Below are 12,678 nucleotides of genomic sequence, written 5' to 3' on the forward strand. Positions count from 1 at the left end.
ACAAGACTGGACTATCTTTTTAGCTGTGCAGGCAATATCTGGATGATCCCAAACTTGCATAAGTAGCTTTGCTGTTGAGGATGCTCCAACATGTGCCGGCCCATGTGCCATGTGACTCATGGGATGTAAGTAGGCTGTGGGCAATCTCCACTTGGTCATGTCTTTATTCCTCTAGCACCCCTCATCATCCAGTGTTCCCTCCTTAGACCATTGGTCTAATTCCTCAGCAGAGGCAGATTGCTGCATGTCCAGCACCTCTTGCCTGGCATCATGCCAACATTCAGCCTTTGACTTAACCACGTACATAGATATAGTGCTTCGCTGCATTGAAGTCTTATGGGCTGTGTGATCCGCGGAGGCATTGCCTTGTCCTATTTTATCAGTCACTTTCTTGTGTGCACTGCACTTAAGAATCGCTACTTTCTTAGGGTATGTCAGGGCAGTAAGGAGATTATGTACTAATTCCCCATGCACTATTTGTGTCCCATGTGATGTAAGGAAACCTATTTAGCATATCGGCTATGAGTGTAGATATTAACAGACAAATCAGTATTAAGCTCACATGCTCTTGTTAGTGCTAACAACTTAGCTGCCTGAGCTGACTTCTGTGGGATGCGGGCTGTCTCAACTACTGTCTGAAGTATTGTAATTGCGTACGCAGCTAATGTTGTGCCATCGGGCAATTTCAGGCAAGTCCCATTAACCCACAATTCCCCATCAACACTAGAAAGGGGCGTATCTTGTAGGTCAACGCAACCCTTTGTTTTTTCCTTAGTAAGGGATATACAGTCATGGGACTCTTGTAACTGAGTCTGAGTAGCTAGACATGGCAATAGAGTAGCCAAATTAAGGGTCGAGCATCTTTTCAAGGTGATATGAGGAGCCAAAAGTGTCAATTCATATCCTGTCAAGCAAGCACTAGTTAAATGCTGCATTTTTGTTTGGTTCAGCAAGGCGTCAACTGCATGGGATACTAACACAAGCAAACTAAGTAACAAAACTATCCCCTCACTCTGACGTATGGACACAGCTGCCGCTGCTACAGAACAAAAACACCCAGGCAACGCACAAGCGACTGGATCGAGGACAGCTGAGAAATATGCACAAGGACGCTGCTTATCACAGTATGTCTGTGTTAAAACTGAGAGAGCGCAACCATCCCTCTCATATAAAGTGTAAGATCCTTAGTGTAATCTGGAGTTCCTAATACTGGTGCAGAACATAGAGCTTGACGCAACTGTTGAAAAGCATTCTGGCATTCAGTAGTCCATGGGAAAGGCATCAGAGTGTCTTTAGTCAAAAGGGCCAACAAGGGTTTAACAATATGAGAAAAACTAGGAATCCACTGCCTACAGAAAGAAGTAAGGCCAATCCGTGCATGGACATCCACCTGAGTACGGGGCACAGGCGTGTCTAAAATAGCTTGAATGCGGTCTGGTGTGAGTGCACGTGCCTCCTTAGACAGGAGGTGACCTAAATAGGTAACCTGCTGTCTACAATATTGCAATTTTTTCTGGGAAACCTTGTGATGGTGGGATGGAAGAAAAGAGAGCAATAACGGTGTACCTTCCTCACACTGTTCAGGGCTATCAGCCGCCAACAAGATGTAATCAACATATTGTATGAGAGCCACCCCTTTCGACACAGGGAAAGAATCAAGCTGTCTTTGCAATGCCTGCTTATAAATGCTAGGAGACTCTGTATACCCCTGTGGAGCTCTACAAAATCTGAATGATCAATTATTCATAGTGAAGCCGAACAAGTAACGTCTGTCAGGTTGAATAGGTATCGAGAAGAAAGCATTCTTCAAGTCGATCACACTGAATGTAGCTGCAGTCGGAGGAACCGCAGTAAGAAGTGTCGTGATGTCAGAGACTACCAGGTATTGGTGCACTATGATCTTCTTAACCTCTCGTAAGTCAATGATAAACCTGTATATTTTAGTGTCAGTGTCTTTTTTCCAGATGGGAAGGATAGGACTATTACAAATATTGTAAGGGACTTCTTCCACAACTCCTAATCTAATCAGATCTTTAACAATACATATTAGTGCCACTTCACCTTCTCGAGATATTTTATATTGAGGCAGTCGAGGCAATTAAGCTCCCTCAATCACTTGAATATGGACTGGTGGGATAACCATTTGTCCCACATCAGTATCTGATGTAGCCCACAAAGTACTAGGTAGTGATGCCAAAGCAATATCTTCTCTAAGGAGACAAGACCTCTCAACCATGGAATTGTTCTAATTTAAAATAACACGCACCTTCTGGGTAACAACGTATCGTAGCACGAAAATGTTTGAGCATATCGAGACCCACAATATTGTCCGGCGTGTTAGGGGAAAGCAAAAAAGGACAGGCTGCAGTGAATTTATCAACATGAAATGCAAGCGGCTGTGACAGTGGGCTAATAGAAGGTGTCCCATCGAATCCTATCGATGTTATTGTTAAGCCAGACAGGGGAGCCCTAGGAACCAATTGTTTAGACAGGGCGCTACAAAAAGCTCCTGTATCAACCAAAACCCGATCAGTAGAACCCAAAGCATTTGCATTAACATAGGGACCCTTCTGATCTACTGGGACTTCAACTGGTTCCTTACCCCATCCTAGACATTCCTATGCATAATTAGAGTCCCTCAAATCATTGGTCGAATAATCGGACATTTGATATTGATTTTGCCTGTCAAAAGTATTTCAGAAATTTTGAGTATGCTCAACTGCCTCAAACCTAGTACTATATTCCTTATCTCCACTATTTCCTATGGTCCCTGGGCGGCTTCTCATATGTCCTCTACCTCGCTGGTACTGCTGTTCTTGCAAAAGTGGCCGCTCAAAACGCCAATGTCCAATCTCCTTACAATAAGCTCACTGAGCGGAAGACAACGTTGCTTGAGGGAGAGGGGGTGCTCCAGGACGATACATCGCAAGTCCGCCTCTACCACCACCTCTATAAGATGAACCATAAACCTGAGCTAACATAACTTTCATCTTTAAATCTTTAGCCTTTTTATCCTCCTTGCCTTTCGCTTCCAATTCCTGACGTTCATAATACTGAGCCATAGTCAAAAGAGAGACTGGGGAAGACGTAGTCCATGAACTCTCACCAGCCTTTAGGCGACTAGCTATTTCTGGCAACATGTGCGTGACAATTTTGTCAACAAACAGATGCTTGCCCGTGTAATCTGTCAATGACTGCCTACTAAAGTCATGGAATGTCTCCTCAAAACGTGTAATGAAATCAGAAACTGATTTGTCCACTTTCTGCTTACGAGACGCTAACATAGTCCAATCTATCCTTTTAGGGAGGTATAAGAATTTTCAACTTAGTTATTATAGCCTTTTGAAGGTCTAATATCTTGTTTCAGTTTCTGTGCAAATTCTCTTGCTGCATCTTTTATCTCTATTTCCACCCAAGTATTTCCAAAAGCTGTATGATAGTTTACTTTCTGAATTAATCTCCACATATCAGGGGTAAAATAAGCCCAAAAAACATGTCCATATCAGGCAAAGTCATAGTGCAAGAACTAATAGCTCCTACAACTTCTTTATAAAAAGCAGCCGGATTTTTCTGCTGGTCAGGCAGAGCAGCATTAAGAGCCATGACATCCGCTCTACTCCAAGGAGTATAAACCCAATTATAAACAAAATAGCCCTTCGCATCAGTTCAATCTTTATTATCACTGATTCCCGCACCCATAGGAGGAACATATAAAGGGGCAGATTGACGCATGGTTTACCATGAACTATACAATTACTATCATCCTTATCTGTCCCTGGATCTGCAGCATGTGGCACGGGGGTCTGATCTGTTTGTTCAGCTGGAACTGTACCAGCTGTCTTTTTCTCCTCTCACAAACGGAATGCATCAGTTCGTAGTTTAACCACTCGTCTAATTAAATCGGCCACCTGGGAAGGGAGAAAAAGACCATCATTCAATTGTTTATGATCAGATTTTATATCAGCAGGCTCTAAATTATCGGAATGTTTACTAAAACGAAGTATTAATTCCCCAGTAAACGACTCCGCAAAATAGAACTGCTCTGATGCTGGCCAGTGCTGAACCATTGCTATAAGGTCTGTAGCAGATGTGGTACCGTGAGCTGCTTTACGAGCAGTGGATCTAAGAGTGGCTGCACGGTCAGCGGGCAACAAAGAGCGAGTCTGCCGTTTACCTTCTGCATCTACCCATTTCTGATTTAAGAGAGATGTATCATCATTTAATTTGTCATCGGGTGCAGAAGGAAAAGTATAAGGAGGTGGAGACCGATCTAACAAAATTGAATCATCCTGAGGTTTATTAAGGACAGGATAAAGGGGACGCCGGACAGGGTATTGGCCAATTACCTCTAGACGACGCTCCCTATCCTCTTTCTCTTTTATTTCCTTCATTCCTTTATTTTTAATTTCCAACGCTTTCATATAAATATTCTTGTGCTATTCTTTATCTGCCAAAGCTTGCTCTTTTCTCACTCTCTTATGCGCTTCTTTCTCCCACATTCGTACACAATCAAACATATCTTGTCTACTATTGTTCTTGAACGCACATTTCTCCACATATTGAATCTTTCTACGGTCAAATGACTCCTTTATTGGCCATTGTAAATCAGGATCCTTTTTTGTGCATTTATTCCACAGTGCACAATACCTTATGGAAGAAATACGTTTTTTAACGTACATGTACCTATTCGGTGTACCCTCAGGGGGAGCCGGCTGACTGCGTTCTAAATCCATTTTAATACCTCCAAAAAAGCAACACATCCTACGAAGCGTACTAGAAAAAGGCATGTCGCAAATATTATAGTAAATATATTATAACAAAATAGTACTTATCACAAATACAGTACCGTTCATAAATTCAAAAGTTAGAGAAAAATCTCCTCATTGCCTGCCTATGTATGTTGCAACACACATATTACCTAAACCAAATCAGAATCTTGGCTAATTAAATCCAAAATCAAGAGTGCCGCTTTAGCGACCTTACTGAGCAAAAATCTCCAGCCTCCAACTGCCAAGCTCTGATTCGACCTAATGGTCACTGTAAGACGAACGCCAAAGGGATCTCAGTCGGGACCGGTTGCCACCTGGAGGGTCAAATAGGGAATATCGGAAAAGCACTTCAGTCTGCAAAGACAAGGGTCTCCTCGTGCAGCGTACGTCCTCAGCGAGAGTCCAAACCTCCGTCAAGACCACTCCGTCAGACAGCCGCGTCTCCGATGAGCCCCACGTGACGGGCTCCAATTTGTGGGAGTGAGCCTTTTCGGAGGCCCACCGGTGCAGGGGTTCTCCCTTCTTTGTCCCCAAGTTCTTGGATTAACAATATAGAGATTGGCACGGAAGCTGTAATATCAAACCAATATTTTATTATCACTTATGAGTGGGGACTACAATGATACAAAACCCTCAGGCAATGTATAAGGCAATACAAGGAGTACAGAAACCAAGGGTCCTTTATATGCATTTGTTGCATTGTGAGCATGAGACCAAGGGGAGGTACTGGCACATACAAGAATAGTTATTGACCAACATGGGCATACAAGTATGTTTTGGTCAGCAAAGTGGGAGGGGAGACATTTCTGTTTGCATCAGTTAAAACAGCCTGGCATTTACAAACTAAGACCGGTGCGTTCTGGCAGCTACAGGCCTTTCTGAGCATGCGCAAGGCTCTGGCTCAGTACTGAAGAAGTTAATTGTAGTTGATGACTCTTGCAAAATACAAGGACAGGCAACAGTCAAGACGAAAGAAGCACATGGCTAACACATGGCTAACTAAAATGGATGCCAAAACAAAATTGCTTCAGCTCAAGCTAATAGCGATTTCTGCCAATTTCCACAAACCTGAGATAGGTTTCAATGCTTTCTCTTTTATGTTGACGTTCACTTTTTGCAGCCATTGACTCTAAAATAGACCACATTGTCCATGGTCTTTCTTGCCGTTTCACTGTTAGCAGGGGTAATTGGGAGTGTTTCAATCCTATCTTGCCTTTTCAAATTGATTTAGCAAATTGTAACCACACAATTCAATAAGTGTTGTAAATCTTGCTCTGATTTTATCCTCGTTTTAACATAACTTCTCCCAAAAGTAATTTTTTTCTGTAATACCTAGAGAAACGCTTCCTGCTGCATAAGGGTCACCTACTATGTGATTGCTTCAACATATGCTTCCATTTTAGTGGTGCCCTGCTAAATCTGTCTGTACTTCCTTCGGCCTGTGTAATATAACTTCATTAGGTCTCGCCTGTCGATGCGCATGCGCATCGAGCAAGCGAGAGTATTGGGACTTATCCACTCTTTCCCCAACTTGCAAGGAATCGTGGCGATTCTTTGCAGTGCCCGTGACTTTTAAGCTCAATGCGCATGCGCATTGAGCTTAAAAGCGCGTGCACGTCCGTCTTGGTTTACCCGCTCCGCCCCCTCCCCTTCCCGCCGTCTCGCATTTCCCCTGCCGCATCAAAGGCTTTCACGGCCGGCCGGCCGGCCATGCTTTCAGTTTCACGGCCGGCCGGCCGTGTGAATTACATCCCAAAGCCCGCTCTCCCTGCTCCGCCCCCTGCTCCGGCCGAGACGCATTTCTCCTCCCTCCTCCCCCCTCCTGGGTCAGGTTACCCTGCTTTCTCTTTCTTTTTTTTTCACTTGCCACCCCTACAGCCAGCACACACATCTGTAAGATGTTGGGGAGGGAGGGACTTCGAGCACACTTAGCAGCAGAGCAACTCAGATGGAAATCGTATCGGCAATACGAAAATAAAAACAGACAGCCTTTCCTTTCCCGCAATTCCCTCTGACATTCCAGAATATTCTCTCTCTTAAGCATCCACTGTGGTAGCATGCTGCATATAATCCCACTAGCCGTTTACTCCCCTCATTAAAGTACCTAGAATTCTAGAGTTGTTTTTCATTTTGTCAACACAGACACACCCTTTTGGCAAGACCGCATCAACAGTCCTCCCACGTCCAAAGTCGGCTGCATCTGTTGCTTTCCCTATTGTTGAAAATGCATGCCACGTCCAAAGTCGGCTGCATCTGTTGCTTTCCCTATTGTTGAAAATTCATGCCTTAATCCTATTTCACTTATTCATAAAGGGGTTGCAGCGACTTAGTCTTGCAGTACTCACTCTTGCGTTGGTCCTGGATTCCATGCCTTAATCCTATTTCACTTTATTCATGAAAAGGTCACCCTGAGTGAAACGAACGGGACGCGATAGCTACCCCACGGATGAATACGGCTTAAACGTCTGCTGTAGAACATGCAAACAGCAAGCTGGCAACCTCGGGAAGTTCGATGGAAGATTATTATTATTACAATAAATAGAATGACTTCAATTCATAAAGGGGTCGCAGCGACTTAGTCTTGCAGTACTCACTCTTGCGTTGGTCCTGGATTCCAGGAGTAAGACAGAAAACTATGGGAGTAAGTCACCTACAAATATCTTTCTGAATAGCCCACGATGAGTTTATAGGGACCTTGCTAAAACATATTTTGCAGTTTCATAGTGTAGCACATACTATATGCTATTAATACTCAATTGAAAGAAAGTCCGTTTCTAGACCTCAGATGGATGAAAGAGAGCGTAACACAGCCATTCTGGAATTCAAAGCTGTAATTTACAGATTACAAAGATTTCAGCAGAAGGGGCACGATTAGTAATGCTTTTTTTAAAAGTAGGTGCATCTTTCTACAATCTTAGATGTGATTTACTTAGAATTACCAGGAGTAAGACTTGCTTCCTCATGGTTTCCGGAAGAAAGCACATCCTACTCTTCAAAAGGACTCTCAAAAAATAATTTATAAATCAGGCTTGGATATTCTGTTGTAAATCACGTCTAATATAACTACTCATAGACACAGCTTTGTGAATTGTGCCTTGAGTATTCAATTTCACAGGAACGAAGATGGCTTTTGTCAACTCCGCTCAGGAGCTCCTGTATATTAACTCACCCTCACCCTCAACACCTCACTCACCCTCAACACCTCACCCTCAACCTCAACCCCTCACCCTCACTCACCCTCACTCACCCTCACCCTCACTCTCACTCTCACTCACCCTCAACCCCTCACCCTCAACCCCTCACCCTCACTCACCCTCACTCACTCACCCTCAACCCCTCACCCTCAACCCCTCACCCTCAACCCCTCACCCTCAACCCCTCACCCTCAACCCCTCACTCACCCTCACTCACCCTCACTCACCCTCAACCCCTCACCCTCACTCACCCTCAACCCCTCAAACTCACCCTCACTCACCCTCAACCCCTCACCCACCCTCACCCTCACTCACCCTGACCATCACTCACCCTCAACCCCTCACTCACCCTCAACCTCTCTCACCCTCACTCTCACTCATCCTCACTCACCCTCAACCCCTCACCCTCACTCACCCTCACCCTCAACCCCTCACCCTCACTCACCCTCACCCTCACTCACCCTCAACCCCTCACCCTCAACCCCTCACCCTCAACCCCTCACCCTCAACCCCTCACTCACCCTCACTCTCACTCATCCTCACTCTCACTCATCCTCACTCACCCTCAACCCCTCACCCTCACTCACTCTCAACCCCTCACCCTCACTCACTCTCAACCCCTCACCCTCACTCACTCACCCTCAACCCCTCACCCTCAACCCCTCACTCACCCTCACTCTCACTCATCCTCACTCAACCACCCTCAACCTCACTCACCCTCAACCCCTCACCCTCAACCCCTCACCCTCGCTCACTCACCCTCAACCCCTCACCCTCAAACCCTCACCCTCACTCACCCACCCTCAACCCCTCACCCTCACTCACTCACCCTCAACCCCTCACCCTCACTCACTCACCCTCACTCACCCTCAACCCCTCCCCCTCGACCCCTCCCCCTCAACCCCTCACCCTCACTCACCCTCACTCACCCTCAACCCCTCACTCACCCTCAACCCCTCAACCCCTCACCCACCCACACCCTCACTCACCCTGACCATCACTCACCCTCAACCCATCACTCACCCTCAACCCCTCACTCACCCTCAACCCCTCACTCACCCTCACTCTCACTCATCCTCACTCACCCTCAACCCCTCACCCTCACTCACCCTCACTCACCCTCAACCCCTCACTCTCACTCACTCACCCTCAACCCCTCACCCTCAACCCCTCACTCACCCTCACTCTCACCCTCACTCAACCACCCTCAACCTCACTCACCCTCAACCCCTCACCCTCAACCCCTCACCCTCAACCACTCACCCTCAACCACTCACCCTCACTCACCCTCACTCACCCTCACTCACCCTCACTCTCACTCACCCTCAACCCCTCACTCACCCTCAACCCCTCACTCACCCTCACTCACCCTCACTCACCCTCACTCACCCTCACCCACCCTCACCCTCACTCACCCTCAACCCCTCACCCTCACACAGTGCAATAGGTCTCGGAGCATTTGAGTTAGAGCTTTTAGAATTGTTTATGGCTTTTTTTATTTGTAATTCTTTAGCATTGGCTACAGGAAACAAAAATGCTAAAGATTTACAAAAAAAACCCATAAACAATTCTAAAAGCACTAACTCTAATGCTGCGAGACCTATTGCATTTCCAATGCTTGTTTTTAAGTATTGCCTACATTTCTTATGCACTGTGCTGCGAGATGTATTGTTTACCATTCAATGGGGTTACAGACCTCAAACAGCATCCCATTAGTTGTTTTCATTGACATTGTCATTTTCAATCTTTCGAATGCTTGGCTCCCGTAGGCGCACCTTACTTTAACTCCTCCCTGAAGAATGGACCTAGTACATGTATTCTTCCTCATCTTTGTTCTTCTTCAGCTTTTTTCAATGCACTATTTTAGTTATAAGCATTTTGATATTGTTCATGGACATGCAATGTGCTTTCCTGCTTCTAACACAATCATACAGTTTTGTATTAATGTTGCTTTCACCCTATCTACCAACTCTAGTGACGTTTTAGTTACTTACACCCGCCACTGTATTACTCTATACCACTCTACACCACTGTATGCCGCTCCACTATTTGCTACTTAACTCTATGCCACCTTACTCTACTCCTCGCTACCCACTCTACTCTACATCACTCTATGCCCCTCTTATCTACGCCACTCCACTCCTCTCAATTCTATGCCACATCACTCTACTCTGTGCCACTCCTCTCTGCGCTACTGTACTCTACACTGCTTTCTGCCCATCCACACAATGTCACTCTACGGCATACTAAGTTACGCCACTCCAGTCTACTGTGCTCTCTGTCACTCTAAGTCACTCCACTCTAAGCAACTCCCTCCCGCTTCTCTCCACTTTCCTCTCCGCCACTCTGCTCTAAGCCACTCACATTTAGCCATGCTGACCAGTAGCTATGCTGCTATACAACATGACTAAAAGACATTGGTAAATGCAATAGCTATCACTTAGACGAGACCTAATGGCTTTCCCAATGCTTGATAAATGCTAAGATGGTGTGTTACAAAAGAGTACAAGATGGCACATGGGAATTGGGCATGCAGCTGCATTACAAATGCACGTGAGTCCAGTTATTGAATGTTTTTTATTGTGGCGTGTGATTTCAAGGGGACACTTACAGGATGGCTATTTTAAGTGCTTGGTTTTTCTACCTGTGTTGCATTTTAGTCTGTCTTATATGTCAATGCAGGCCCTTAGAAGCTCTGTCCTGAGCTGCCATATCAGGCAAGAGTCCGGAGCCCAGACTCATGCAAACCACCGACTGAAGACTCTGTTGTGACATCTTTGCGCTTTAGTATGCGGTAGTGCACGCACATCTGTGATAGGTTAGGGATAAATACATGGCATATGTTCTAGGCCACGGGTACTCATAGTATGGCCAGCGGGCCTCCCTGGCAATCCGCTGACCTTTCAGACTTCTACCAGTGTGACTCAGAGACTCTGCTGCTCTGTGGGGGCCAGTCATAGTCAGAGTGGATCTGCGGCGCTAAAATGTGAAATACAACACAGCCTCATTAACACGCGAATGGTCTTTTAAAGACCTGTGAAGTGCTCGGGTGCGGCTGTGTGTGTGTGCCCGGAAGCTGTCTCAGCCCGGGAACACACGGGCAGGGTGAGATGACGGAGAGGGAGGGAGGGAAAGGGAGGGATACGGAGAGAGAGAGAGGAAGAGAGGGAGGGAAAGGGAGACAGAGACAGAGGGAGAGGGAGGTAGGGAAAGGGAGACGGAGGGAGGGAGAGAGAGGGGGAGGGAGGGAGAGAGAGAGGGGGAGGGAGGGAAAGGGAGGCAGAGTGAGGGAAAGGGAGGGAGAGAGAGGGGGAGGGAGGGAAAGGGAGGCAGAGTGAGGGAAAGAAAGGGAGAGTGAGGGAGGGAGGAGGGAGGGAAAGGGAGGCAGAGTGAGGGAAAGAAAGGGAGACAGGCAGAGTGAGGGAGGGAAACAGAGACCGAGTGAGGGAGGAAGGGAGAGAAAGGAAGGGAGGCAGAGTAAGGTAAGGAAAGGGAGACGGAGGGAGAGTGAGGGAGAGAAAGGGAGGCAGAGTGAGGGAGAGTGAGTGAGGGAGGGAAAGGGAGACCAATTGAGGGAGGGAGGGAGGGAGAGGGGGAGGGGGGAGGGTAGACCAAGGGAGAGGGATCAAAGTAAAGGGAGACCGAGGGAGGGTGATGGAGGGTAAGGGATACTGAGGGAGGGAAAGGGAGACAGAGGGAGAGTGAGGGGGTAGGGAAAGGGAGACAGAGGGAGAGTGAGGTAGGGAAAAGAGAGGAGGGAAGGAAAGGGAGGGGGGAGGGTGAGGGAGGGAAAGGGAGACGGAGGGAAAGGGAGAGAGAGGGAGAGTGAGGGAGGGAAAGGAAGACAGGGAGAGGGAGGGAAAGGGAGGGAAAAAGAGGAAGGGGAAAGGGAGGGAGAGGGAGGGACGAAGGGTAAAAGGAGGGAGAGGGAGGGACGGAAAGTGAGGGGGAGGGAACGGGAGACAAATGGAGAGGAAGGGAGAGTGAGGGAGGGAAAGGGAGAGTGAGGGATGGAAAGGGAGGGAAAGAGAGGGAAGGAAAGAGAGGGAGGGAGGGAAAGTGAGGGAGACGGAGGGAGAGTGAGGGAGGGAGAGAAAGGGAGAGTCAGGGACGTAAAGGGAGACAAATGGAGAGGGTGGGAAAGTGAGGGAGGGAGAGGGTGGGCGAGTGAGGGAGGGAAAGGGAGACAAAAGGAGAGGGAGAGTGAGGGAGGGAAAGGGAGACCGGGAGAGTGAGGGATGGAAAGGAAGAGTGAGGGAGGGAAAGATAGGGAGGGAGGGAACGTGAGGGGGAGGGAAAGGGAGAGTCAGGGAGGGAAAGGGAGACAAATGGAGAGTGAGGGAGAGGGTAGGAGAGTGAGGGAGGGAAAAGGAGACAGAGGGAGGGAGAGGGAGACAGAGGAAGAGTGAGTGAGGGAGGGAAAGGGAGACGTAGTGAGGAAGACAAAGTGAGGGAGGGAAAGGGAGACAGAGTGAGGGAGAGAGAAGGAGAGAAAGAGAGCGAGAAAGAGATGTGTGTATGCTGGGTCTGGTGGCTCAGTGGACGAAGGCGTCCGCTGCAGGGACCAGTGATCAACCTCATGGTCCGTTTTTTGTAGTTGCCTCGCCCCCTCCCCCACTGACCCCGCCCCCACTGGTGCGGCCCTCGGACACAAACCACGCTAAATTTGGCCCCGAGAGAAAGTTTGTGAGTACCCATGTTCTAGGCTGATGGGA

The 12,678-nt window shown here is 47.4% G+C and overlaps 1 protein-coding gene across 1 annotated transcript in view; it reads left to right on the forward strand.

Annotated features, from left to right (window-relative positions):
- LOC147728700 (endonuclease 8-like 3) overlaps positions 1-12,678 on the forward strand; it is a 99,945-nt gene that overhangs the window by 49,265 nt on the left and 38,002 nt on the right. The gene's annotated exons all lie outside the window — the stretch shown is intronic.

The sequence above is a fragment of the Lissotriton vulgaris genome, chromosome 3_1 (genome assembly GCF_964263255.1).
Source record: "Lissotriton vulgaris chromosome 3_1, aLisVul1.2, whole genome shotgun sequence".
Lineage (NCBI taxonomy): Eukaryota > Metazoa > Chordata > Amphibia > Caudata > Salamandridae > Lissotriton > Lissotriton vulgaris.